The sequence below is a fragment of the Vulpes vulpes genome, chromosome 16, assembly GCF_048418805.1.
Source record: "Vulpes vulpes isolate BD-2025 chromosome 16, VulVul3, whole genome shotgun sequence".
Taxonomy (NCBI): domain Eukaryota; kingdom Metazoa; phylum Chordata; class Mammalia; order Carnivora; family Canidae; genus Vulpes; species Vulpes vulpes.
In genome coordinates, this window is record NC_132795.1 from 29183232 (window position 1) to 29210182 (window position 26951).

The 26951-nt window shown below is 50.9% G+C and overlaps 1 protein-coding gene and 1 long non-coding RNA gene across 6 annotated transcripts in view; one reads left to right on the forward strand and one right to left on the reverse strand.

Annotated features, from left to right (window-relative positions):
• The window catches only part of MYO1B (myosin IB), a 173304-nt gene extending 156936 nt beyond the window's left edge, over positions 1-16368 (reverse strand). For 2 of the 5 annotated variants that reach the window (XM_072742207.1, XM_072742205.1), the window contains exon 1: positions 16131-16348. The gene's annotated coding sequence lies outside the window, so the exon portion shown is untranslated. Of the gene's footprint in view, positions 1-14536; positions 14556-16130 lie in introns of those variants that run through there. The other 3 variants (XM_072742206.1, XM_072742208.1, XM_072742204.1) reach the window with 3 other exon arrangements.
• Positions 16369-16510: 142 nt separating this feature from the next.
• On the forward strand, positions 16511-20698 carry LOC140595948 (uncharacterized). Its single transcript, XR_011997946.1, has 2 exons — positions 16511-16603; positions 17380-20698. It is a non-coding gene; the product is annotated as an uncharacterized lncRNA (long non-coding RNA).
• Positions 20699-26951: the final 6253 nt, after the last annotated feature.

Here is a 26951-nt window from a genome sequence, read left to right on the forward strand (position 1 = left end):
GTAAAGGTACCACAGGAGCTAGCTAGCAGCCAGGAAACCAGCTGGGGCACAAATCCAGAAGCTCAGGAATAAAAACGAGGGTAGAACGAGGGTAGAATGGAAATGAAACAGGTGGATAAGCACAACAGAACTAAGAGAGGGCTCTATCATAGGAGGTCGAACACTAATTGACAGAGGGTTTAAGTAGGCTCTCTTATCCAAATGCAAAAAGACTGACCGGTGTAAAGGGGAAAAAAGTCAAAGCTGGAAGTCATTTTAAAAAAAATACCAAAACATATTATTCTTAAGTTAAATCCTACAATCATACATGGACTTGCCCATGGTTTGCTGCAGTGCTGAGGCCTTTCCTTTGAGTCCACGTCCACTGGCTGGAGTACCGAGGGGTATTTTCTCTTATAAACCATCTCCAGGCATCACCTTTTAGAAGCTCTAGTTTCTTTAAAGAAATGGTGAGGCCGTGAAGATGCCAAAGAAACCGCGTGGAGGGGAGCACACTACTCTGAGGGGTGCTCCAGCGCCTCGGTGGGAAGGCCGTGCACCCCCCAATGCAGGCACAGTCACACAGACACACCCCCCCCCGGGGTCAGCAGGGCTGGAGAGCGGGGTCTGCTGCCTCACACCGTGTCCTGGGTGAGGCCAAGGGGGACGCCGAGCAGAGCCGTGACCCCACGCACCCCGGACACCCGTGTGAGCGGAGATCATTAGCACTTTGAGCCACTGCGGTTCCCGGGTGTAACCTGACCACACCTGACTGGCCTATCCCGAACGGCTCATAATAACAGTGGGAGCACCCTTCTCCTGGGACTCCCCAACTCCATTACAATGAGTTACCCCAACCAGTCTAAAATCAGGGTAAGGTCTTTGCGACCACTCAATAAGTACAACTGACATAAACAGGTTTGGGGAAAGAAAATGCAGCTGAGTCTGGATAAGCACACATCCCCACTGGGAGGAACAGAAACGCAAAAGCGCACTACAGGGTAGCCCTCGTCTCCGGGCAGTTAGTGTGTGATGGGCATCCATTGATTATATTTTACAGAGTAAAAGAACAACAGCTGGGGCAGCGCGGGGGAGGCTCAGCAGTTTAGCTCCGACTTCAGCCCAGGGCGTGACCCCGGGGTTCTGGGTTCGAGTTCTGCATCGGGCTCACTGCATGGGGCCTGCCTCTTCCTCTGCCTGTGTCTCTGCCTCTTTCTCTCTCTCTTCTCTGTCTTTCATGAATAAATAAATAAAATATTAAAAAAAAAAAAGAACACCAACTAATCCAGGAAGTCTGGAGGTCGCAAAGACCTTACCCTGTTTTCTAAAGCTGTGGGCCTAGAAAATCGTAAGAATGAATAGCACTATCATATTACCAGGTTAAAAATCCAGCCATTTTTTCAAGACTATGTCCAACTGCCATATTTTTTCTGTCTCAAACGTACAGTCAGAAGTGCTCAAGTCATTCAAGAAAGCACAAAAATAACACTTCAAACCCACAACCAGACATAGAGTCAAGAGTACAAGGTCACATGTCATCCCATAACCCGGCTCTTAAAGATAGAATAAACACATAAGTTACTATTAAAAACTAAATTTGAGTTTCATACTTTAAAATTACATACTTCTTGAAAATTGTCAAGAGAGATAAATGTTTCTCTGAAGGCTGCGCAGCAAAATCTGGGTGCTTCCATTTTAGGTGGCCAAATAGTAAATCTATCCATAATTTACACACTTTTAGAAATCTAATACTCGGCCTCTTCAATTTATGTAGAAATCATGTTGATATATTTCAATAGACTATTGAGAAAAACACTACATACACACACCACAAACCCCAAAACAAGTAACATCCTCCCCAAATCAGCCTTGGCAAGTGAACCATATGCATGTGAAGGCTCCCTCCTCAGCATATAGGATAATCTTAACCTTTTATAGCTTTAATAACAAAACAAAAAACCTACATCTGGAGGGGAAACAAAAGGCAGCAATTCCATATCTGCCAAAATAACTCCGCCCTAGACTCTACTGAGACAGCAACCCCCTCAGTTTTATTTTAACCAAGGTAGGCTCTGGAAAAGAAAGGAACCCAAAACCAAACTCTAGGGAAAGAACATTAATTTGGGAAATATGAGGTGAATTCAAAATATAAAGTTTTCCTGAGCCCTGACCTAAAGCAATGTTCCCGCTTATTTATTTATTTTTTTTAAACTGTGAGATCATCCACCAGAAGGACAGGATCACAAAACGGTTTAGTCTTCTCATCAAATAAAACATCAATCAACCAATCAATCATCACCATCAAAATAAAGCAAGAGTTAAGCTGACACCTGGAAGGATGAATGCTGTGTTACGGAATGAGAAGTTGTAGCTGACTCGGCTTCTCAGGGAGAGGGGAGGGCCCTGTAGGACCCGGACAGCAAGGGGCCAGGAGGAGCTGAGGCCTGAGGCCAGAGGAACACGGGTCTCCAAGGCCAAGAGGCAAATCGACAAGGGGGAGCCAACGATCAACCATGTGGAGGATGGTGGGCACGGAGCAAGGAGGGAGACTGTGGGTTGTCGGGCCTAGAATCCATGCGTTAGGGGCCGAATTGTGTCCCCCTCCTAAATCCCCATGTCGAAGCCCTAACCCCAGGACCTCAGAATGTACTTGCACTTGCAGATAAGGCCTTTAAAGAGGTGATTAAGTTAGAATTAGGCCTTTAGTGTGGGCCCTTACCCAATGTGACTGGTGTCCCACTAAGAAGAGAAGATGGGACACGGTCATTCCACGCTCCAAGCAGTCTCAACATCTTCAACCAGATGCTGGGGATCCCTTCACTGGACCTCAGGCCCTGGCCTGTCCCTGAGCCCCACGCCCTGTACGTCAGCCGTCTGCTGCTGAGTCCCACTCACTGCCCCAAGACCCCATATCCCCAAAAGAACCCATCCTCAGGCCTATGTGTGCTTGCCATTCCTGACCTCTCACTGGCCAGACACTGGGGAGCCGTCCCATGGTCCGGCTACCAAAACATTCACGACAATGTTTGATCCAATCAGCTTCTTCTCAATGTCTACCGTCAGAAAATAACCCAAAAATATGGAAAAGGTTATATGTACAAAAACCTTCATCATAGTATCAGTTACAACAGCAAAATGGTGGAAGCAACCCAGATGCCCAACACTCAGCAAAGTCCAGGGCCTTTGCTACCGGTCCTGAGCGCGATAATATACGACTATAAAACGTATCTCAGAGACATAGCGGCAATACAGATCTTAAAACATACACGTGAAAAGCTTGGAAAGGAATATTCAGAAATGACCACAGTTGGTATTTCCTTCCATTTTCCAAACCTTCCGGAATGTTCTTAAGATGACTCTCTAGTACAGAATGTTCAAGTGAGAGTTGTAGCCATCTCGGACTTTCTGAATGGCTTGGGAAGGATGAATGGGAAGTTTACTACAGAAATGCCCTCAGCTGTCACTCCACCTCCACGCTACATCTGTTGCAACATCCGATGCAAAATCCCATTAAATAAAGTTTCCCCTTAAACCCTACTCTACTTGGATCTCTCAGCATGAGATCCTAAAAAGAAAAAAACAAAAATTTTTTTTGATTAATTCTTTCAAGAAATCCAACTGGACATATAAACAGCTGCAGGACTGTGGAACGGAGCTCCCAACATCTGCCACGGTTATTAAGTGTCCTCGTAAGAAAAGATCACCACCCACAAGCTGCTGCCAGGAGCGCGAGCGTGAAGCTGGAAGCTAAATCACGGAAGGTGGAGCCACCTCCCTATCAAACGTCTCCCAGGTAAAGAGGGGCATTTCTCCACCCCAAGAGGAGAGAGGTTGACAACTATTCCACCCTAGAGTCCATGAGATATACAACCGGTCGCCCCTAAGGACACAGATTGGGCCTCTAACGTCTTACCTACACCTTCTCGTTTGTTTCCCACATTGACAACAAATGGCACATAGTAAGACTGGTTGAGAGCTTGACCTTTATTTCTTCAACCTTCACACCCTATCCTCGGCAGGTCTCATACCGAAAAACCCAACAAGTGTCTCCTTCTCCTCCATGTTTTGGGGTAAATGAAATGCAACAGGCCACAGCCACGCATGTATACAAAACCCAAGCCCACATCTAAGAGCATCTGCGCCGGAAGCTGGCGCACACAGCACGGGTACGCATAGGTACACACCTTCTCCGACTGCTGCCGTGCTCAAAAGTGGTGCATGAACTGTGTTTCTGATTTAAAGGATTCCCACGGTGAATTCTTTTGCAAAATAAATACTAACTCCCAGGTAATACCATTTTGTAAAGCTGGATTTCGCGGCAGTTGTCCTAGACTTCCTTACAGCATGGACGCTCATAAATATTTATGTTACATCCAAATTGAGCATTTGTGGGTAGAGATGAAAAACATTATAAACTGTGAAACAAGGTACAGGAAGGCATCACCTCATTTAAATCCCCTCAACGAGATTTCGCGTTCAATTGTGAAATGTCACTGAAATCAGCAATATTTCTCAAGGAAATAGCTCTTCCACTCATGCCAGGCAACGCTGCGGTCATATCCCCTTTGAAATCTGTGTCGGTATTATTTTGGGATACTTATCGGATGCCGCTGCTTGAGGATAAATTCCTGCAGATAAAACAAACTTAATAAGCAGGAGAGCCCATTTCTCTGCTCGCAATTATACAGAGAACATGAAAGGAAAGCTGGAGGGCTCACTGAACTTTTTAAAAAGTCATTAAAATCAACGAGCTTTTGAGGAAACGTGTCAGATTTGGCCAAGCTTTCTCTGCAAAAATGCATTTTGGTAAATTTCCAGAATTCTGTTCTCCCGGTTTGGAAACATTTAAAAATTCCGACATGTAACAAAATGGTAACAGTACAGATCACCCCAAGCAGAAGAGGGAAGGAGGGAAGCTTTAGCTTCAGCATTCCTGGTCCTTGCTCTCGGCCTCCTGGTGCTTCTGGGAGGCCCAGACCCGGGGTTAGGGAGCTGGCGGGCGCGGCCTTCGACCTAGTAATTAATTACAGGTGTGAGTAAATCAAAGGCCACTCCACTGTGGCCTTGGGGGCCAAAAGTTAAACATCTAGCTTTACAATCAAAAATCAGAAATAAAACTTACTCCTCGAATTATACAAATGTGTGCGGGATTTCCGCCTGACAACAAGGAAGAGAGAAGGACGGGGGATTAGGACGGATGATGTGGGGGGGAGAGGAGCCCCCGGGAGAGGGAGGAACAGATGGCTGGGGGCCGGCTCGGGGAGCGCGAGAAGGAACAGAAAGGGAAGACAATGACAGAACAAGAAACAAAGCAACAGGGTTCACAAGCCCCCCGCCCCGTCTAACCTCTTGGGGCAGCTCTCCGAGGCACCCGCAGGCGGACCCAGGGCCCCACCTGCTCTGCGCACGGTGAGGAACCCCAGGGCGACTGCCTGCCCGGCCTTTCTTTCACGCGATTGCATTAGGTTGTTATTTGTGCAGGAGTAAGCACAACCAGGCTATAGAAAGTGGGTCAAGTAGGAGGGGTCACGCGGGGTCCCATGTCCCCTGGCCTAAATCAGTCGCTGTAAACGTCTTGCTTCCTACACACTCTCCAGGAGCAACCGGAGCCCCGCAGCAGCTCGCACTTGGCGCCCGCTGCCTGGGCGGGCAAGCCCGGGCATCCACTTGGGGGCCGACCAGGAGGCAGGCAACTAACACGGCCACCGAGCGTGGGCTCGTGCCCGACACCCTTCCAGACACACTCGCGTCTCTAACTCACTGCAGTCCTGACTGCGACCCCAAGACAAGCCCCTACGACGACCTGCATCCCGCCCGGGGCACGGAGGCAGAGGCCGCCGCTGCCAGGGAGGCCGCAGGCTCGGCACCCACCCAAGGCCAGCCACTCTGAGGGGCTGAGGGGGGTCGGCTGCACACCCCGCCCCCCGCTGCCCCAAGGCCCTAGGGTGTGCCTGGAGGGGGGCACCCAAGACGTGGGCCGGGCCCAGGGGGGCTTCGCAGCACAGGGCCAGGCCCGGCCGGGCAGGGGCCAGGGCAGCGGTGACAGCTGGCCCAGACAGGGTCAGCCAGGGTAGGGACAGTGCCCCAGCCGGGTCACCGAGGTGGCCTCCAAATGCGCGCAAGGAGGGAGGGGAACAGAGCAAGCAAGAGCAAGGAGCTGCGTGTCATCGTCATCTACACCCTATTGAACACCACTACGGGGACTCAAAGAGGTCATAACTTGATTTAAGTGGCAGATCGCTAAACCCCCCCATCACCCTACGGTTAACAGCGGGGCCCGTCGCCCACGGCTCCTCAGGCACCAACTCTCCCTGGGGCCTGCAGGGGCGCCGGCACCCTCGGCACCCGCAGCTACTGCCGCCTCTCCCTACTCCTTGGCCCACAGCCTGGCCCTTTCCTCCCCAGGGCCCATCACAACTCCCAGATGTCACAAATACCTGCCTTCACTTCTGCGTGTCCCCCTCCCCTCAGGGGCCAGGAGCGGAAACCACACCTGCTCTATCCCCATTAGAGACCCAGCACCTGGTACACTATCTGGCATACGCTAGGTACCCAGACATCTGGTGAAGGACCAAATGCCTACATCAAAGAACCAAAAGTCACCTCCCCTCACTTCTTAAAGTATTACAGTAATTTTATTTATTTTTCTAAAGGAACGGTTTTATTTTATTTTTTAACTTATTATTTTTTAGTAATCTCTACACCCAACGTGGGGCTCGAACCCACAACCTAGAGATGAAGAGTCCCCTGCCTTTCTGACTGAGACAGATGCCCCTACAGCAATTCTAAGAACAGAGTCCATCGTGACGTTTCCATTACAGATTGGTCGTTTCGCTCTGTTACGTAAGCCACCCAACTTCAGGCTCTGAGAACAAGCGTAGGTTGGAATGTAACCTTGATCAGTCAAGAACCTTAGGTAAACAAATTACAAAATCAACAGCACTCTCGTAGGCCAGTAACGCCAGGCAGAAACATGACACACAATTCACAGGAGTCTTCATGATGACCACAAAATCCCTAAAGCACCTTGGCACAAAATCTCACAGAAGATGGAAAAGAGCTTTACAAATTAAAAAAAGTAAAATTATAAAAGGTCCTTGAGGGACAAAAAAGACTTAGGTAAATGCAGACGGCAAGCCACAAAGCCCTAAAGACGGCAATTCTCCCTGAATACTATCTGAAGGCCACGCAACACCATTTAAAAAAAAAAAAAAAACATGAAATTTAACCAAGAAAACAGAAACAAGCCTCCCGCTTGGATAACAGGCACAAGTTAACCAGTGTGGAGAAAAGAGAAGAATGCGATGTGCCTCTGATACGTCCACGGACGCAAACATGGAAAATGTCATTTTCGCGAATTCCAGTAATTTGACGATTATGGGTAGACAATGTCACTTTCAATATTTGGACAGCTTCGAATATTTTCCCTTTTTTCAAGCTGTGAAACAATGAATGCCATGGAGTCCAGAAGAGCAAGAGTCTGGGGGGAAACTGACAAAAGATGATAACAAAACCGAGTCGTGAAAGCCGTGGAACAAGCGGAGATGGGCTCCCAGGGGTGGAGGAGGAAAGATCCAAGAGAATAACGAGGTAAAAAAGTGTAAGACACATCTGAGAGTGAACCAGGTGTGGCTCACATCCAACGAATGTGCTCACAGAAAGTCGGCTGGTGGGGATCCCAGCTGGTGGTGGCTCAGCGGTTTGGCGCCTGCCTTTGGCCGAGGGCGCGATCCTGGAGTCCCGGGATCGAATCCCGCATCAGGCTCCCTGCATGAACCCTCTGCTCCCTCCTCCTGTGTCTCTGCCTCTCTCTCTCTCTCTATGTCTATCATAAATAAATAAATAAATAAATAAATAAATAAATAAATCTTAAAAAAAAAAAAAAAGTCGGCTGGTGATGTAGACAGCAGTGTGATCGTGTAATGGGCCCCACCAAAGATGGTCCCATGGTCACACAAGGGGGACATGGGCACACTGCATCTCTCTCTTGGATAGTCACAGTCTGCAGTCACCAATAAAAGGCCAGGACAAGTCCTTCTGCAAAGAAACTTATTTAAAATGTTGTCTAAAAAAATAAAATAAAAAAAATAAAATAATAAAATAAAATAAATAAAATAAAATAAAATAAAATAATAAAATAAAATAAAATAAAATAAATAAAATAAAATAAAATGTTGTCTAGCCAACACCTACCTCTCCTAGGATCCCTTTTTTGACAGTACACATCTCGGCGCTTTAGGGGAGTGTTTTTCAACCTGCTAACTTTTTATGGAACAATCCACTTTGGAAACTGCTACATCCTACTAACCCAGCCTAGCCTTTTAGAGGCCTGAGCCAGAATAGAGGCTTAAGGATTTAGAAATAAAAGGCAACAGTCAACCAAACAGAACAACTGACCGGATGAACGGATGGGTCACAGAAAATAGAGAAGTAGGTAATGCTTCTGGAATCCCGAGTCCAGATGATGATAGGAATGTTATCAGCACAAAGAGTGAAGTCAAAGGAGGATCGACTATTCAGTAATGGACACTAAGCTTGAATTTCGATGGGTTTGGGGACACAGTAAGATATTCCCCTAGAAGGAAAATTGAGCAAGAAGTTAAAAGAGTAGGGTCAAGTTCCCAGATCGGCCCCCCGTCAACATTATGAGCCCCCGCAGGTCTCAAATACAAGGAAGGGGTTATAGCAGTGACCATTAGGCTCTCTCAACTTTACCACTCCACCATCCCAAAATTTGGGGACCTGGAAGTCAATATACCAATACCAATACTATCGAGTTCTACCTTTAAAGGTGTGAAAGGTAGAGAATATAGAATAAAAGCGAACAACTCAGGAATTTGAATATATGAACTTAAATATATGACTGGGAGGCTTTTATGGGATTATGCTACTGTGGATGTTTAAGAGATCCATGAAACCAAAAAAAAAAGAGAGAGAGAAAGAGAGATTGATGAAACCTACAAAACTATGGGGTCTAACTCCGGCCCCTGCCCCCAACGTCACAGAATACTTAGATTCTGCTGCGGCACAAAGCAAATGCCTGAAAGCGACCCAGCGTGGCAGTTCCCGTATTTCCAGGAATACCTCTCAACACCCTGAAGACTTCAAGGCAAATGAGGACTTTTTCCCAGAAGGCTCAGGACATCAGGGGTAGATCAAAACTGGTCAACTTATTACAACTGTAAGCAGAGTGCCCACAAACCCCTGGCCACGCGCACCGGCCCACACCCAGGGTTTATAAAAATTAAGCTTTTCCTAAAAGCACTTAGGCTGGAATTCTAAAATGAATAAAACCATGATGATCCTTTTGAAGTACTTTCAAGGGGAAAAGTGATCAGCTAAGAACTGCAAACAGCACTACAGGGCCTCATAACAAAGAATTTAAAGGGAAGCCGCACTCGGAGGAGAGAGAAGAGGAAAATGCAAGCAGGGCTGGCAGGGATACTTCTAAGCAAGGTTGAAAAGTTTTCGAAAAAGAGTTTTTGTTCCTGTTGTTGTTGTTGTTTGTTTTGGTTGAAGTGTATGAAGAATGCTTTCATGGAACAGGTGAGAATCAGTAAGAAGATGACGGCGCACACACCCCTGACAACAGCCAAGAGTTAACCGTCGGTCCCATTGTCCTTTCAATTCAATTTTCAAAAAGCTCTTTAGAGACATTGAATTATTTTCTTTTCTTTTTTTTTTTTCAATGAGTTTAAAAACGTGTAAGGTACAGTTTTGAATTGTCTCTTTATTTTAACCTGGCAAAATGAAGCCAAGTGTGCAATTTCAGAGCCTCCCGCGTCCATGCAGGATCTGGCAAAGTCCCCGTGAGGCGCCCACCTGCTTTCCTCCCGGCCCCCACCTGTTGGCCCCCACCTGTCCCCCCACCTGTCCCCCCACCTGTCGGGGGGGGGGGGGGGCAGGCGCCTGGTGCTCTTAGAAGCTCCGCACTGTTTATCTGGAAGGAAGGGATCAAGTTTTCACCGCTCCTCAGACTTAGGCTTCAGCTTCTAAAAGTGCGCATCTTGGGGATCCCTGGGTGGCTCAGCGGTTTGGCGCCTGCCTTTGGCCCAGGGCGCGATCCTGGAGACCCGGGATCGAATCCCACATCGGGCTCCCGGTGCATGGAGCCTGCTTCTCCCTCTGCCTGTGTCTCTGCCTTTCTCTCTGTGTGTGTGTGACTATCATAAATAAATAAAAATTAAAAAAAAAAAAAAAAACAAAAAAATAAAAGTGCGCATCTTGGAATAGCACGGACCCCGTGGCACCTGGTCCGTGCCGCTCACCCACCCCCACCCCGCCGAACCCCGAACCCCAGCTGGGTGCCCAGCAGCGCCGCACCCTGCTCCTGGACCCCGCAGAGGAGGAAGCGGGGGGAGGCCAGGCCAGCCCAGCACCAGTAGGCCCGATCTGGCACCCGAGCCACCCTCGCGTGGGGCAGGATGCAGGGGAGCCACGCACCGGGCCCAGGAGAGGAGGCGCCCAGCTCGGAACTGGCCGAGAACACCCACGGGAGCCTGACGCGGGTGACAAGGGAACTAAGCCGCGGGGCAGAGACTGTCACGGGGGATCTCCCCCCCAGCTCCCTAAAACAACCTCCTTAAAAGCAGCCTGAGCTTCAAAGAACACGGCACCTTGGAGCAGCATGTTGTTCTGGAAAGCACACAGCCTTGGGCTTAATGTCTCCCAGGCTCGGGCAATGACTCAGTCCCCCACCGACAAACAAGCAAGGGGGGTGAAACAAAAGCTGGAGCGAGTGCTCAGGAGCCACCTGGGTGACTCAGTCGATACAGCATCAGATCCTGGTGGCCAGCTCACGCACGGCCTGATCTCATGGTCATGGGCTCGAGCCCCACGCTGGGCTCTACCCTGGGTGTGGAGGCTACGAGAGGAGGGGAGGAGAGGGGAGGGGAGAGGAGGGGAAGGGGGAGGGGAGGAGATGAGGGGGGAGGGGAGGAGGGGGAGGGGAGATGGCACTGGAGAGGGGAGGGAGGAGATGAGAGGGGAGGGGGAGGGGAGACGAGGGGGGAGGGGAGAGGGGACTGGAGAGGGGAGGGAAGGAGGGGGAGAGGAGAGGGGGGAGAGGAGGGGGAGGGGAGGAGAGGGGACCCAGGCTGAGGCCTGACACAAAGAGAGCACCCGACACTTCACCGCCAATACAATTGCAGGATCATCTAAGATATGAAAGATCCATCCTTTGAGGACTTGGCACTCCTTAGGCACAAGGCACTCGGGCTGAACGCAGCACCCGGCCTGCACAGCCTGCAGGGGGCAGGTACGGAGGGAGGCAGGTAGGAAGCGCCCAGGACGGAGCACCCGACTCGACTCCAGCAACTTGTCCCTCAGAAGGACACTCTGTCCGTCCTCGAGTCGCAAGCAGGAGGCCGCGCGCTGTCCTCCAGGACGCTGCTTCCCACATCCCAAGTGGCCCCACCGGCCCCACAGGCCCCACCATCAGAGGCAGGTGTTGGGGACCTGACCCCTTCCTTCCACGCCCCCAGAGCCTGGGAGAGATGAAAGCACCAAGGACTAGGATGCAGAAGGAGCTGACTCTGAGCTCCCTCTCCTCCCACTCTTGTTTTTGTTTGTTTTCAGCCTTTGTCCGGGCAGCGGGTGTTGGCGAGGCCTTGGTCACCACAGCTGTCATAGTCATTTCATCCATGTCCCCAACATCCACTCCGGGCATGGCGGCCTGCCCTGCTGTGTCCTCCGAGGCACAATGGATTTCCTTTATTGCTTCTTAATGCACGGCCTCCCCTCAACATGTGCTTAGTAAGACAGGAACGGACGAGGACAGCGAGGACACGGGAAAGACACCCAGGAGAGGTTCTAAGGGCCAGATGCTCTGGAGCGGCCCTCATCCTGCTCAGTGGGGGAGCAGGAAGGCGCTCCCCAACAGCAGACCACACGTCCCTCCAAATATCCAGTGAAGGGCAATTTAATGACAAAAGACCAAAAAAACAAACAAAAAAAAAACAAACAAAAACAAAAAACACAGAAACAAAACAAAACAAAAAAAATCAAAAAAAAAATGACAAGAGACAAGAATCACTGCTTTTTTTTTTTTTTTGAGTCACTGCTCCTACACCACCGTCCCTGAAGGCCCCAAGTGATGCCCTGTCATTATTTGAAATAATTAAGCCAGTAAAGGTAGAACTTTGAGCCTCCCTAGTCTTATCCTAGACACTTTAAAAAACCCAATACTGACTTTTCCCTTTGCCCAGGAGCGTTCTGAGAAATCCACAAACAATCGATGACGCCAAGTGTTAAAATCCATTCTGCTCCTGCACTTGGGGGTCACTCTTGGGTCAAGGCCGGGTGTCTCACGCCCACGACCCCTCTCCAGGCCACCCCAAGGACTGGAGATGCCACTTCATTCCACTTTCACCCTTTCCCCGGTGGGGAGAGGATGAACACAGAAATCCCACAGAATACGTGCTCCCATGGGCACAGAGATGTGATGATCTCAGAGGTACTGTAAAGAAAGACCCTTGACACTTCCCTAAAGAAGAATGTCTTCTGTAAAAGGCGACTGCCAGGACCAAAAGCATGTGCTGGGAAAATCCACGGCTGCTGCTGGGTATGTTTCCAATTCTGATGGCCCACTTCCTCTTTATAATCACATTCCTTCCCTCCTTATTCCTCTTCTAAAAAGACACTCCGGCTTCGGGGCTCCGAAGTATACTGTTCTATCAAAGGCTGGAAGATAAAAAGAGCTAAAGCGGATGTCAGTAAATATAAAATGCTTAAATGCTAGGTAAGATCTAGTGCATGCCACCGCTCTTCAATGTTTCCAAAAAAGAACTTATTTTTAAACGTTGGCAGCCTAACTTTTTAAAAATAAAGTTTCCTTCACTTAAAGCTTATTCGCACAGACCACCAGACAGCATAAAACTTTTTAACAAATAGAGTTTTAGGAGTTGTGATGTCCCTGATTGGGCCTTCCAAACCTATCTCACAGAGGTTTGATTTTTTGGGTTTTTTTTAAGGACTTTATATTTATCTGACAGACAGAGAGAGACCACAAGCAGGGGAAAGGCGGGCTTCTGCCTGAGGGAGCAGCAGGCTCCCCGCTGAGCGAGGAGCCCAAGGACTCAGGGTCCCTTCCCAGGACCCTGGGATCCGACCTGAGCCAAAGGGAGGGAGCCGCCCAGGTGCCCCACAGAGGTTATATCATACGGGAAAGTGATAAGAAGTCCGCAAAAGGAGAGTCAAAGAGATAAGCTATTGTTATTCCTGTTTTTAAAAGATATCATCCCATATGGTGTTTATTTACAGGCGTATGGACTTTGAACCAGAGATGGGAGTTCAAATTTGACCTCCGGCACTTACCGGTTCCCTATAGGAGTAAGGCCCTAAGGGGCAGGCCGGTGAGCTCCAGGGCTGCAGCGGGCTGTGGGGTCCTCAGCAGGGTGTGCGGACCGTGGAGTGATGCACGCAACACCCGTTCCACACCGTGAACATGACTACCGGTGGGCTACGTACGTTACGAAAACCCAAATACCAAGCTGTTAAAAATACAAGGCGGAGGGAAGAGAGGCAAATGTCACCCAAAAGGGGGCCAAATGCTAAAAATCCGGACCTCACAGGACCTCACACTCAGGATAGGGAGGACACAGAGGACACGCTGCTCCTGCCCTGCACCCCACTCCTTCCCTGCTGAGGTCCGAGGCTCCTCCTCGCTTTACCTAACTGTGCAGCAACCTGGGAGGGGGAGTCTGAACACCAGGCTTGACAGAGTGGTGACTCACTGCAACCCAGGAAGGGGGTGCAGCCAGTAGCCCCCCACACGGCGGGACACCCCTGGGGAGAGCCTCTGGCCAGACAACCCACGGGGGAGCCCGTGTCCCGTGGCTCCCGCGGCAGTGACCACCGTCTCAGGCCTGCTGCTGTTCTTGTAGGTTCCACGAGTACTTGGGGGGGTCCCACTATGCTGTACCCCCCAAAGCAGCCCACAGCTCCAAGGGCAAGTCCAAAATGGCAACGCAACAAGGGGGACAGAGGCTCCCTGTCCCCCGAGTGCGCCGCTGGGCGGTGTGGGTTGTGACAGCACACGCCTGCTGCCTGGCCGGGACCCGCCTCGGCTTCCCGGCCACCACGGGCCACCGGCTCCGGAGGACAAGCCCCCCAGCCCCCCAGCCTGGCCTGAGGACGCCCGCATCCTGCCCCTACAACCCTTTCCCATCCCAGCTCCATGGGCAGCAAGCGTTCCTTCCCTCCGGGGGGTGAGCTTCCCATTCCCCTTCTCAGCTTAAGAGGCTTTCAAAGAACTTGGTTGTCCCCAATGAAGGCGGGCTGTGGGGGGGGTCACACCTCGTGGGTCCTTGGGGCACCTGCCGCCCCACCTGCAGCCGGTCTCCCCGGCTACCGCCGCCGCTGGGGGATCCTTCGGCCACCAGGGTCCCACAGGCAGGGACCCGGAGTGCCTGGAAGTGTCTGGCGCCTGCCAAGTCAGCCGGGAGCACCCCACTGGAGGGCACCCATCATCCAATGCCCCGGCTCCCTCTCCAGGTCCACCTACACCCCCTCCGCGGCCTCCCTGATGCTCCCCAACACATGTGCCCCTCATGCCCACCTGGAGCAGGGCCCCCCAACAGATGTGCTCGGCGCTGCGTGTACAGGGAGGCCGGGACCCCTCTGAGCATCCGGGTGCGGCTCCCTCCGTGCTCCGGGCGGCCCACCCTGGGGTGGGGGTGGTGCTCCGCTCACAGCCCGGGGTCGGGGGGCGCGCATCGCGGGCCCCGGGGAGGGAGCGGGGGGCGCCGGGTGCACCGTGGCGGCGCCCCCAAACCTTCCCGGGCTCTGCTGCGCTGCGGCACGGCGCCGCCCCCTCTGCGCCCGAACCGATCGGTGCGCGGCTGCCCCGGACCCGGACGCCGCCACCCTCGCCCCGACCCGCGACGCCCTCGGCTCCGCGCAGCTCGGGCGGGCTGGGGCCAAGGGGCGCCGGGAGCCGCGGGGGGGCGGGGGACGCGCTCGGCCGCCGCGGAACAAAGCGCCGCCGACCAGCCGCGGGAGCCCCGGACCCGGGCCCAGGCGCCGCGTGCGGGACGCCCTCCCCCGCCCCCGGCGCCCCGGCCGCTCTTCGGGGCTCCTCGGGGCTCCCAGTGCGCCCCCTGGAGCTCCCCGGTGCTCCCCGCTGCTCCCCCGCCGCCCCCCGGTGCGCCCCCCAGGGCTCCCCGGTGCCCACCTGGAGCTCCCCAGTGCTCCTCGCTGCTCCCCCGCCGCCCCCCGTGCGCCCCCTGAAGCTCCCCAGTGCTCCCCAGTGCCCCCCTGGAGCTCCTGCGTGCTCCCCGCTGCTCCCCGGTGCCCCCCCGGAACTCCCCCGTGCTCCCCGCTGCCTCCCTGGAGCTCCCCCGTGCTCCCCGGTGCCCCCCTGGAGCTCCCCCGTGCTCCCCGGTGCCCCCCTGGAGCTCCCCCATGCTCCCCGGCGCCCCCTGGAGCTCCCCCGTGCTCCTCCGTGCTCCCCGGTGCCCCCCTGGAGCTCCCCCATGCTCCCCGGTGCCCCCTGGAGCTCCCCCGTGCTCTCCCGTGCTCCCCGGTGCCCCCCTGGAGCTCCCCTATGCTCCCCGGTGCCCCCCTGGAGCTCCCCCATGCTCCTCCGTGCTCTCCCGTGCTCCCCGGTGCCCCCCTGGAGCTCCCCCATGCTCCTCCGTGCTCTCCCGTGCTCCCCGGTGCCCCTCTGGAGCTCCCCCGTGCTCCCCGCTGCCCCCCTGGAGCTCCCCCGTGCTCCCCGCTGCCCCCCTGGAGCTCCCCCGTGCTCCCCGCTGCCTCCCTGGAGCTCCCCCGTGCTCCCCTCGCTGCTCCCCCGCCGCCCGCCCCCGGGCTCCCCCCCCACCGCCCCGCGCACCCAGGGGCGGCCCGTCCCGGGCGGCAGCGAGCCCCGGGGCAGCCCCCCCGCCGCGGCGGAACAAAGGGGCCCCGCGCGGCCGCCGCCGGGGCACGCCGCGCCTGAAGCCCGCTGCCGGGACGCCCCATTGTTCTCCCCGCGCCCGCCCCGAGGCAGGGGGGCAGGGGGCCGAGGTCAGCGCGAGCTGGGGACCACGACACCACCCGGGCCGGCGGGGGGCAGCGCCTCAGACCCCGCGCCCGCGCCCCCGCCCCGCGCACAAAGCCCCCCCCCCCCCCCCCCCCCGCCCGGGCCGCCGCGGGGAAGGCGCTCGCGCTACCTGGCGGCGGTCGTCGCGCTCCGGGCCCGGCCTGCGGGCTCCCCGCTCCCGGCTCCCGCGGGCTCCCCGCTCTCCGGCTCCTGGGGGCTCCCCGGCTCCTGCGGGCTCCCCGCTCCCGGCTCCCGCGGCCGCCGCTCCGACCCGGCCGCCCGCCGCCCTGCGGGTCCCGAGAGCCCGAGTGCGCGGAGCCCGGGGCGCGGCGAGCGGGGCGGCGGCGGCGGCGGCCCCTCCCCTGTCCGGGGCGAGGGGTGGGCCGAGGGGCGGGGGCGCCGACCTCGCCGCCTGGGATTCGCCCCGCCGCGCCCGCCGCCCCCGCCCGCCCCCGCCCGCGCCCGCCCGCGCCCCGCCGGCCGCACAGCGCCCCCCCGCGACCGAGCGCCGGGAGCCCCGCCCGGGACCCAGGGCGCGCACGTCGGGGTGCGGGGGCGCGGCCTGCCTCCCACCTGCCGCCCGGCCACGGGCTGCGGCTCCAGGTGCTGGGGGGTGCTGGGGGGTGCCGGGGGGGCGGGGCGGGGGGAGCAGGGGGGCGGGCGGCATGGGAGACGGGGGCAGGGGGAGCAGGGGGGAGCGGGGGGTGTGGGGGGGAGCATGGGAGCAGGGGTGTAGGGGGAGCAGGGAGAGCAGAGGGGCAGGGGGGAGCAGGGGGGGCAGGGGGTGACGGGCGGGGAGGGAGCAGGGGGGCAGGGGGCAGCGGTGGAGGGAGCGGGGGTCTAAGGGGGGGAGCAGGGGGGTAGGGAGGAGCAGGGGGCGGAAAGGAGCAGAGGGGGCAGGGGGCGTGGGCAGGGGAGCAGGAGGGAGCAGGGGATGATGGGGGAGCAGGGGGCGGGGGTGTAGGGGGAAGCAAAGGGTAACAGGGTAGAGGGAGCAGGGGGGCGGGGGAATGGAGGGCGGGGGGATGACGGGGGGAGCGGGGGGGGGGTGAGCAGAGGTGATGGGGCAGGGGAGCAGGGGAGGCTGGGGGGAGCAAAGGGGGCGGGGGCATGAGGGGGGAAGGGGGGTATGCAGGGGGGGGAGCAGGGATGATGGGGTGGGGGAGCAGGGGGGTGGAAGGGAGCAGGGAGGGGAGCAGGGGTGATGGGGTAGGGGAGCAGGGGAGGCGCGGGGGGGCGGGGAGCAAGGGGGCGGGGGCATGAGGGGGGGCAGGGGGGTGATGCGGGAGGAGGGGAGCAGGGGGTAGGGGTGGGGGGAGAGCAGGGGGGCGGGAACAGCTCCCCTCCTGCGGGCCTCCCGACTGTTCCTTTTGCCCTAGGTCAAAAACTCGGGCTCCCCAACAACGTGGTTTCATCGGAAAAAGAAAAGACGCGAGCGGAGCAGCCAAGTATACTTTTCCCTACGAGACTTTCAACATCTCACATCATGCCAAGTAGGCACTGGCCAATTCTCTGCTGCAGAAAACAGAAAATAATTTGAAAGAGATTTCAAATACCCCCGTGCATCTGAGAATAGCGCATCAGTGGCCGGTGGGGAAGGACCAGTGATGGGCTGTGAGTCGGGAGGTTGTCCAGGCTCGTGGCAGAGGCGGGAGGGTCGGGACCCCGGCTCCTCACCCCAGCTCACCTCTTGCCTCTCTGTGGGATTTAGAACAAGCAGCTTGACCCCGAGCCCCGGTTTCCTCATCTGGGAGGAGGGAAGGGTGCTCCTCCAACCTTACTCACTGGGTGACATGAGGATTACTCAGCTAAGGTGTTAAAAGCAGTGCAGGCACAGTAATTATTACTCATGTTCCTAACTACTTTATCCTATAATGGAATAAATTGCCATAAATGGGGCCAGGTTTAAATGGACTGACCTATATCTGGAAACTGTCACTAAAATGAGGTGAACCAAAGAATTCATACCATATATAGGAACTCTGTTCCCAGAGGCCTGAGAACCACAGGCACTGGGATTTGTCAAATGTCACCAGTGGGGCTCGGAAAGGTGGCAATTGCCCAGACCCCCCGTGCTTGGAACTGTATCATCATTGGCGACCCACCCACACCCGTTCAGATGGACAGAAGACATGATAGGTGTGAGCTAAGGCACGTTGGGTACCAGGTGTTGCGCCGTTCTTGTTTAGTCTTCACAGAAACCCGAGGGGGGGGGGGGGTCTTTCTTCGTTCTTATTCTGCAGACAAGGAAAGGGGAAACCAGAGGTCCCAGCTAATCAGTGGCAACGGTGGTTTGAAGACACGTCCACAAACTCTCGGCCACTCCTCCCATTAAAGAGCGGAGTCCAGCTGCCTTCCTCCTGAGCGTGGCTGAACCCAGTGACTTGCTCCCAATGAGGAGAACGCCGCAGAAGTGATGCTGTACGGCGTGTGACTCTAGGCCCTAAAAGGAGCTACAGCTTCCACCTGGCTCTCTCTCTTGGAACCCGCTCACCCTGGGACCCCAACCCACGCGCGGAGGAAGCTCAGGGTAGGTGCTCCTGCAGGTGGTGCCGGCTGGCCCCCCAGCCTACAGCCAGATACATGACTTAGTGAGCCTTGAAGATGACTCCAGGCCCAGTCGCTGGCAGACCACAGTGCACTAGAGACCTGGAGAGAAAACCCAACTGAACCTTGTCAGTGCCCAGAATCAGGAGACATGGAATATTGAGAGATTGTCTCTGGAGCAGTCGTTGCCGAGCACTTGGCGCTGGGACGGTGGCAGAGATGGGACTCGAACCCAGGCAGCGTGACTCCGTGGTCTCCCTCACCGGCATTCAGAGCTCACCGACCTGGGCAGGATGAACCCCGCCTTCTGGGCAGTGTATGGACCTGCCACCCGATGACACATTTAGACTCACTTTTCCACTTTACCCGCTTGATTTCAGATTCCAGACAGGTTACTTACAGCAGTTTGGCAATAAGGTAGCCTCTGACCTTTCTGGTCCAGCTTTCCAAAAAAAATAACAAATTCAAATGGCAGGTTCACAACTACAAAACGCAAGCAAATGGTTTGGACGAACGGGGAACCCTATCACCTCTGTATCTTTGAATAAGGCCAAGTTTTCTTAAAAAGTGGGCTTGGGAGACAAGTATGTGCTGATAGGACAACTGAGGGAGCTGCTCTTAGGAAGATTTTGGAGCTCCTGCCCCAAAGAAAATATAGAGAACTTAGTTATATGGGAACACTTCTTCCTCTAGAAGGACCTTAGTATAGTGAGGACACCTAAGGCGCTCTTGCTGTTTTTCAGCAAATTCAGAAAAGAAAATATTAGAAACTGTTGAACTCATCCTAATAAGCGCTGAGAAAATGAACCAAGAAGCTATTAGAAAACCAAGTGTTTCTAGAGCAGAGTTCTGCTTCTTTTTCAAAAACACCGTTAACCTAGTTTTCATAAATCTCAAAATCCAAACTCCTGAAGACATACCATGAGGTTTTTAAATACCTTTACCTTTCTGGCCATTCTTCTCAAAGTCAATCAATCAACAACTTTTGAATTTAAGAGAAGCAGATTACAGTTCTAGTAACTGTTGAGAATGGATAATAAATTCACCAACTATGAAAGCATTTTTTTTTTTTTACTTTTCTGTCAGTCTATTGAAAGCAAGTACAATATATGAAGATGCAGAAAGACCGCTATTATTATTTTAGGATGAAAAACATAAACTACCAAATTATAGAAGTAAAAAGGATATAAGAAGTGTACCTTACCTGCCTGAAAACATGCAATTATTTAAATTAAAAATTTTGAAAAATGGTGTCATCCATGTGGGAAAATGTAGCTATACAAGCAGTTGTGTGTGTCCCTGGAAGAGAATAACCACTAAATATGTAGGGTTTGTGGTTTTATCTTAGTTGTTTATAACTTGAGCCCTTTAAAAAGAAAAGAGCTGGGTTTTTTTTTAATTCAACTTTAGGGGAAATAAACAAAAGGACCACCGGACCTGCTTCTACTTCATTTTGGTGCAGCTGAAGAAATCATGAGCCCGAAGTCACCATTGCACACGTTCTCGCTGGCCCGATCCGCAGCCTGCTTTAGAATCTTAACCAGAAGGCTCATGCTGTCTGTCCTGAGCTATTTTACATCAGCTTGAATGTGTCAAGGACCCCAGTTCTAAAAATCCTAAGAGTCTTTGCTTTTGCCATCTTTTCTCTCCCCGTCTACCTACCCAAACACTTAGTGTGCACCCACTCTACTTACCTGTTCCCGACCATCTGCTCGAGGTGGATCCCGTCTTCTCCTCCACAGCAACATCCTGCGGCCGCATCCTCTCCGTACCTACTCACTTATTCCAGGGCGACGACCCTTCTAGTTGTTCTCTGATGGACGCTTGGCCTCTCCGGCTCCACGGTGGATCCCTGGGTCACAGGAGTGATGCACCTGGAAAGCACCGGGCCCACGACAGTAAGAGCAGTCTTAGAGACCTCACTCTGCCTTCAGAAGTGTTCTCGGGGCACCCCGCTGGCTCGGCCGCTGGGTGTCCAGCTGTTGCTTTCTGCTCAGGTCCTGATCTCAGGGTCTCAGGGTCTCAGGATCAAGCCCATCGGGCTTCCTGCTCAGCGGAGAGTCTGTTTCTCTCTCTCTCCCTCTCCCACCCCGCTGCTTGTTGTCTCTCTCTCTCTGTCAAATAAATAAGTAAAATCTTTAAAAAAAAAAAGTCATTTTTAAAAAAGTGTTCTCAATGCTCTGCATGTATGTCAATTCATTTACCCTCACAGCAGCCCAAGAAGGTAGGTCATTAATTAATTATTAATTACATATAATCATAATAGTAATACATATAATATAGTATATTAATTATAATTATTTTAATTATTATCGATCCCATTTCACAGATGATGAAACTGAGGCGGAGAAAAGTTAACTTGCGTGAGATTACACAGTAGCAACATTAAAGCCAGGGTGTCAACCGGTCAGGCTAGCTTCAGGGCCCAGTCTCTTGCCTCATGTACCTTCTTTCACATGTGTGAGCATTTAATCTGTGAGCTCTTTCTCTTGTCTCCAAAAACAAGTATTGTCTTATTTCTTGAACATTTACCTCTTAGTTTAGAATAGTGCTTTATATGCAGTAAACACTGGATCCAGTAAACACTGAGCCTGGGTGGCTCAGTCTGTTGAGCGACTAATTCTCGATTTCAGCTCCAGGCTCAGGGTCTTGGGATCAAGCCCCAGGTCGGGCTCCTTGCTCAGCTGGGAGTCTGCTGGAGATCCTCTCTCTCCCTCTCCGCCGACCCCTCCTCCTCCTCTTTGCACTCTCTCTGTCTCTCTCTTTAAAATAAATACATAAGTAAAATTTTTATGTGCAGTCAACACTGAATTAGTATATCTTACATAGTTTCATGCAAAAGAAACCTTTTTTAATGTATTTAAAGAGTGGTTTGAAAATAAATGCTTAATAAAGGATTACTTGAAATTCATATTCAGTATTATAAAAGATATTACTATGGCATTTTCAGCCTCCAGGACAATAAACACTACTTCTACGCTAAATATTTAAGAAGCTGTAGATAGAAAGTGGTTAGGAGAGTGAACCTTGAACATTCTCATCAGAAGAAAAAAATAAAATGGTTTGTAACTATGTACGAGGATAGATAGATGTTAACTGAACCGTCAACTAGCGATCACTTTGCAATATACACAAATACTAAACTATTGCATCGTACACCTCAGACTAACATAATGTTATGTCAATTATAGCTCAATAAAAAAAATCAAATTAATTCTAAAGAATTAAACACTGTAGGTAAATGCCAACAAGAATTTAGAGGGTAAAATGGCTGATAGAATTTCTCCCAAGGAAGGAAAATTCACTGAAGCTTTTTGAGGATAAAAAAAAAGAAAAGAAAAGAAAAATTCAAAGACCTCACAGACAGGGCTCCTTCTAGGTACTAGCCTATGTGAAGATCAAAAGCAACCATTCTTTATAAAAACATAACAATGTAATTTGAGCACTGAAATCGAGCAGGGAAACTTCAAGTGTCATTGTTTCCTCCGCAAAATGCATTTGCTCATAGCTCAGAATACTCTGATCCTTCAAATAAATTATAGACCCATTGCCAGGAAATTTAAATTGCCTGAATTTTTCCCCTGACATTTTATGATTTTGCATTCTGTCATTTTAACTAGTAAAATAGTTGGGTTTTTTTTTTTGTTTTTTTTTTTTAGGTTCCTCTCAAGCTGTAGCATGTTAGTACCATTATGGCAAAACCTTGCTGTAAGACAATAAATCAGTCTGAAAAATAGCTAGACTTTTTCCCAATCTTTTTTAAAAAGCATTTTCATTTTTCTAATGATAACTGGGGAGCCTGTCATCTCGTTGCTGGGGAGACTTGAGGAGGACTGTAAGGAAAAGCAAATATTATGGCACAGGAAAAAAATTACTGGCTGTCTATCCCAAATGAAGAGCAATTTCACTTTTAGCAAACATGCAAAATAAGGGGATCCTGGGTGGCTCAGTGATTTAGGGTTTAGCGCCTGCCTGCAGCCTGGGGTGTGATCCTGGAGACCCAGGATTGAGTCCCATGTCGGGCTCCCTGCATGGAGCCTGCTTCTCCCTCTGCCTGTGTCTCTGTCTCTCTCTCTCTCTCTCTCATGAATAAATAAGTAAAATCTTTAAAAAAAATGACATGCAAAATAATACTCTGTTTCTACCATAGTCCCTAAAACTAAATGTCCATTTATTTGGGTCTAGTGTATACATCTTCACAAGTCTTAGCAGATGAAAACGCGGATAGTGAAAGATAATTGCTTAACAAGAAAAACTGAATTCATTAACAACCAAGATAACATATAATCCAGGCTGAGGTACTATTGACTAAATAAATCAAAATTTAACTTGGGAATATCAACCAAGGCTTAGTAGCAGGTTTGCTCATTACTTCCGCAGTGTTCTCGATCTTAACATCTTCTGTACAAGATGAGAAGCTCCATGAGGGAAGAATTTTTGTCTCTTTGGTTCAACAGTGTATCCATCCCCAGAGCCTAGGAACATAAAATATATTCAATAGATATTGTTGAACCGGTGAGTGACTTTCATATATGATTACCTTAAGTAAATTGAACTGGCTTATTTATCTCACTTATTATTTCCAGATGGATCTTAAAGCAAATTTAAAGACTTTCTCAGCCAGGTAGAACAAAACAGGTCCTCTGACGGCTTCACAGTGGTGATCTACCTCACTTCCGAGTAACGCAGAGGAAACTTTAAACGAGGGTAGCATCAAGGCATAGTCCACCTTACACAGAGGAAGAAGTGGGCCACATAAGCCAAGGCATTAGAAAGTAACCCAACTTCCAAAGCAAACTTACTGAAAAAAATTCATAATCTCCTTTCCCATCAGACACAACAAAATGTGGGTGTTTCTCCCCAGATCCATGCATACTGATACAACTAAGAGAAGGGAGCAAACATTTATGTCTTTGCCCCCCTGCGGCCCTCTTGCCAAGCCTGCCTTCACCCTGCTCCAACCCCCATCTCAGCTGGTGGGTGCTTGACAATTCTCCCCAAATCTCAGAGTCTGCACCTTAGATGACCCTAACATAGCTCAGGGTCAAATGCCTCGCTCAAATGCCTTCCTCTGGGGTACCGGGTCTATAAATTGCTTCAGAAGTTCCTACGCTCCTGGAGTCTTCTTAGACCTCATATCAACATAGCATCTGCCCTGGGAGGGGTCCTGCAGGGCCCAACATGCCTCTACAGGTCCACAGTTCCATTGAAGAGCATGTGAACACCTTTTCAACTTCCTTTGTGGATCTTTATCATCCTAAAGCTGTTAGCACTCCTCAGACTTAGCTTGGGCTTAGGAAGAAGAATCTCGTTACCTCTTGCCACATGGGCTCTTCCATGCCTAAATGGTTTGCTCCCACGGAGTGATTCTCGATTGGTGTATGATCACTCTAGATGATCAGCCACAGGAGAGGCTCGACCCTGGGAACTCCCATTCTTGCCTGTAGTCAGGCCTCATTACCCCAGAGCTGAAGAGTGAAGTAGATGACACTTGACCTACATCAAGAAGTATCTGAGGGCCTACTCAGTCCTATGCTGGCTCCATTACTGGGATGGGATGGGATGGTGAATATAACGATCAAGGTCTGGAACACCCCCCCCCCCCCCAGGAATGTCTAGCTTCAGGTCTTTGGCACCTTCGTTGCATGGATATAACTCCCTTTTCCTTTATAATACCCTCCACGTCCTACAGGCCATGAGCGCCGTGACACTGCTCGGCCTCTCCATCTGCTCATCAGTCTCTTTCACTACACTGGGACAAGCTTGAGGACAGAATCACATCTCATTATTTCCTTATTCCCAAGTTTAACATAGTTCCTGGAATATAGTCTGTACCCAACAAATTCTTGTTGCATGAGTGAATGAATAAATACAATTTTTTTCCAGTATCTTCTTTCGCACGCAGGTCATGCCATAGCTCTAAGTGCTCAATTTGAAAGATTACCTCTTTCCTCTTATGACAAACCTCAAGCAGTCGAGCATCATATCCTCCTCTAATAAGCTCAAATACCACAAATAGCTATAAATGTTTTTTTAAGCCTTTTTTCATTTTTAAACAATCTTGGAACTGACGTCTCCTATACTTGTGATATACATTCTTGTACCTTGATGCTAAAGGATTCTTATTTCTGTAGATAAAGATACCCTAGGCCGACCTCATTCAGTTTATCACTAATGTTCCCTACTGCTTTCCATGTCTACTGCAGAACCAATACATATGTTTTTCCCAGCCTTCCTGCCCGAGTCAATTCATAAATGTTTTTAATCTAATGTTTTAAGCTCAGAAAGATTTATTGGGCCACTTTAAATACTTATTTCTTGCTTACTTGGGACTGAAAGATCACCACAGCTCAGGATCAATTGCATTTCATCTTTTCACTACTTATTTCACAGCTGAGCACTCCTCAGAGTTATGAACATGAGTCCAGTCCCTGACAAGCTATAGCAAAGGCCAAAAGAATGAGCAAAATTATCCACCCTGGAAACCACATGGGATAGCAGGGACCAAATAGGCAGGATCTGCTGTGACTTATTACAGCCTACATGTTACACTAGGCCCCAAATCAATCCCCAAACGGAAGTCTTGTGATATGGGTCTTTCACCACAGGAAAGCAACATAAACATACATTCAACAATAACACTCCATAAATCTCTGTCCCAATTATAGAACTTTATCTCACGTGGTGCCAATAAGAAAGACAGATATCTCAAAACAGCAGGAAGAAATTACTGTTTCATGTGCAGAAACATTTAATATCACTGTAGAGAAATCTTTTAACATAAGTAAGACATAGAACTGTCTGCCTCGGGATAAATCCAGAATAAGGAAGAGTCTCTCCAAAGAGTATCTAATAGATTTTGTATTTAAAAAAAAATGGATGAAGGGGAATAAAATAAATTATTCATAAAAATACAGCTACATACATAGGCCATACCCAAGAGCATCTTGGTTAGGGATAGAAAGAAGAGGAACATGCGACCAAGGACTGTGTGGCAGGATGGGGGAATGAGAGATTCTTAATCTGGGATCAATAATCCTACTGGGATTTATGTCAAAGCGTGTGTGTGTGTGTGTGTATGAGCATGTGTATAAGCATGTGTGTGCGTGTGTGTGTGTGTGTGTGCACGCACATGCTTGCTTACAATTGTGGTGCATATGGGTATTTCTCTGGTGGGAGGACTCTTCTAGTCCTCAGATTCTCCCAAAAGTCTTTTGACTTCCCATAGAGTTACCAGCCACTCTTCTATAGTAAGTATTTCCCAGATTCATAAACAAACACGTATTACTATCAGGTGAGGTTCAAGGTTAGTGACCACAGCAGTGAACCAAACCACCTCCCTGCAGCCCTGAGGCAAGCAGCCAGGACGTGTCCGCTCAGACGGGAATGAGAAGGAAAATCACATGAAGTCCATAGCACTTTGCTGGAAACTCAAATATTAGTGGGGTAAGGCCAGCAAATCCTCATCTCCATGTTCAGGAGAATGCAAGCTACAGGGTGCTTCATCGGTTTCCCTGGTGTACCCCTCACAGGCACCCCAACCTATCTTTGATGTGGGGTCTTGCCAGCTTATAAAAGTTAGTTTGAAAGGTGTGCTGTACGTATAAAAACCTCCATGGGGTGGAGAATAAGGTCATGCACAGCAGCAATCCACTCCGGAGAACTACTGATCTGAAATGTTGCCGTGGTAGTCCATTGTTGTTCTTGGGTTGTTGGTTTTTTATTTATTTATTTTTATTTTTTATTTTTGTTATTTTTTTAATCTGTTCTTTTCACATTTATTGTTTCACTAAATCAAAATTATGATTGACAACTTGTGTCTGGGAATTTTGTGTTTCTTTTTCAATATTGAGAGACCCATTAACCCATTAGTCTATACACATTTAGCCGGCTGGTTGAGTTATACACAAGGAAGATTCCGTCCACTGTAAATGTGATGATCTCATGAGTCCAAAAGCCAATTAAAACCTGTGTATGTGTTATATGGTTATTATTTATATAAATTACACTTTCAAGATTTAAGCTTTTGCTTCAGGATTCTCTCTTCTCCAAGGACCACTGACGTTCTCTTCTGGTAGAGTTAAATAAGCAGTTGTGACCAATACCCAAATATGTAAGAATCCGCATACATAAAGGCAAGAAGGCAGTAGTAGTCTCTTTCTTGTGCATGTGACAGTTTGAGGTGGTGCTCCGGTTCTGTGGGCTGCCCCCCGCCAGGTGGGCATTTGGGGTTCATGCCATCTTAAGATCCTCCCATTCTCTTCTTGGCGTCTGGATTCAGCTCACGAGGACTTTGTAAGACTTGAGATCTGAGAACTTCAGAGAAGGTTATAATCTCTTAAACTGACTTTAGATTCCTGGTTTATCATAAAAGGATCTAACTCAGGAACAGCCAGATGGAAGA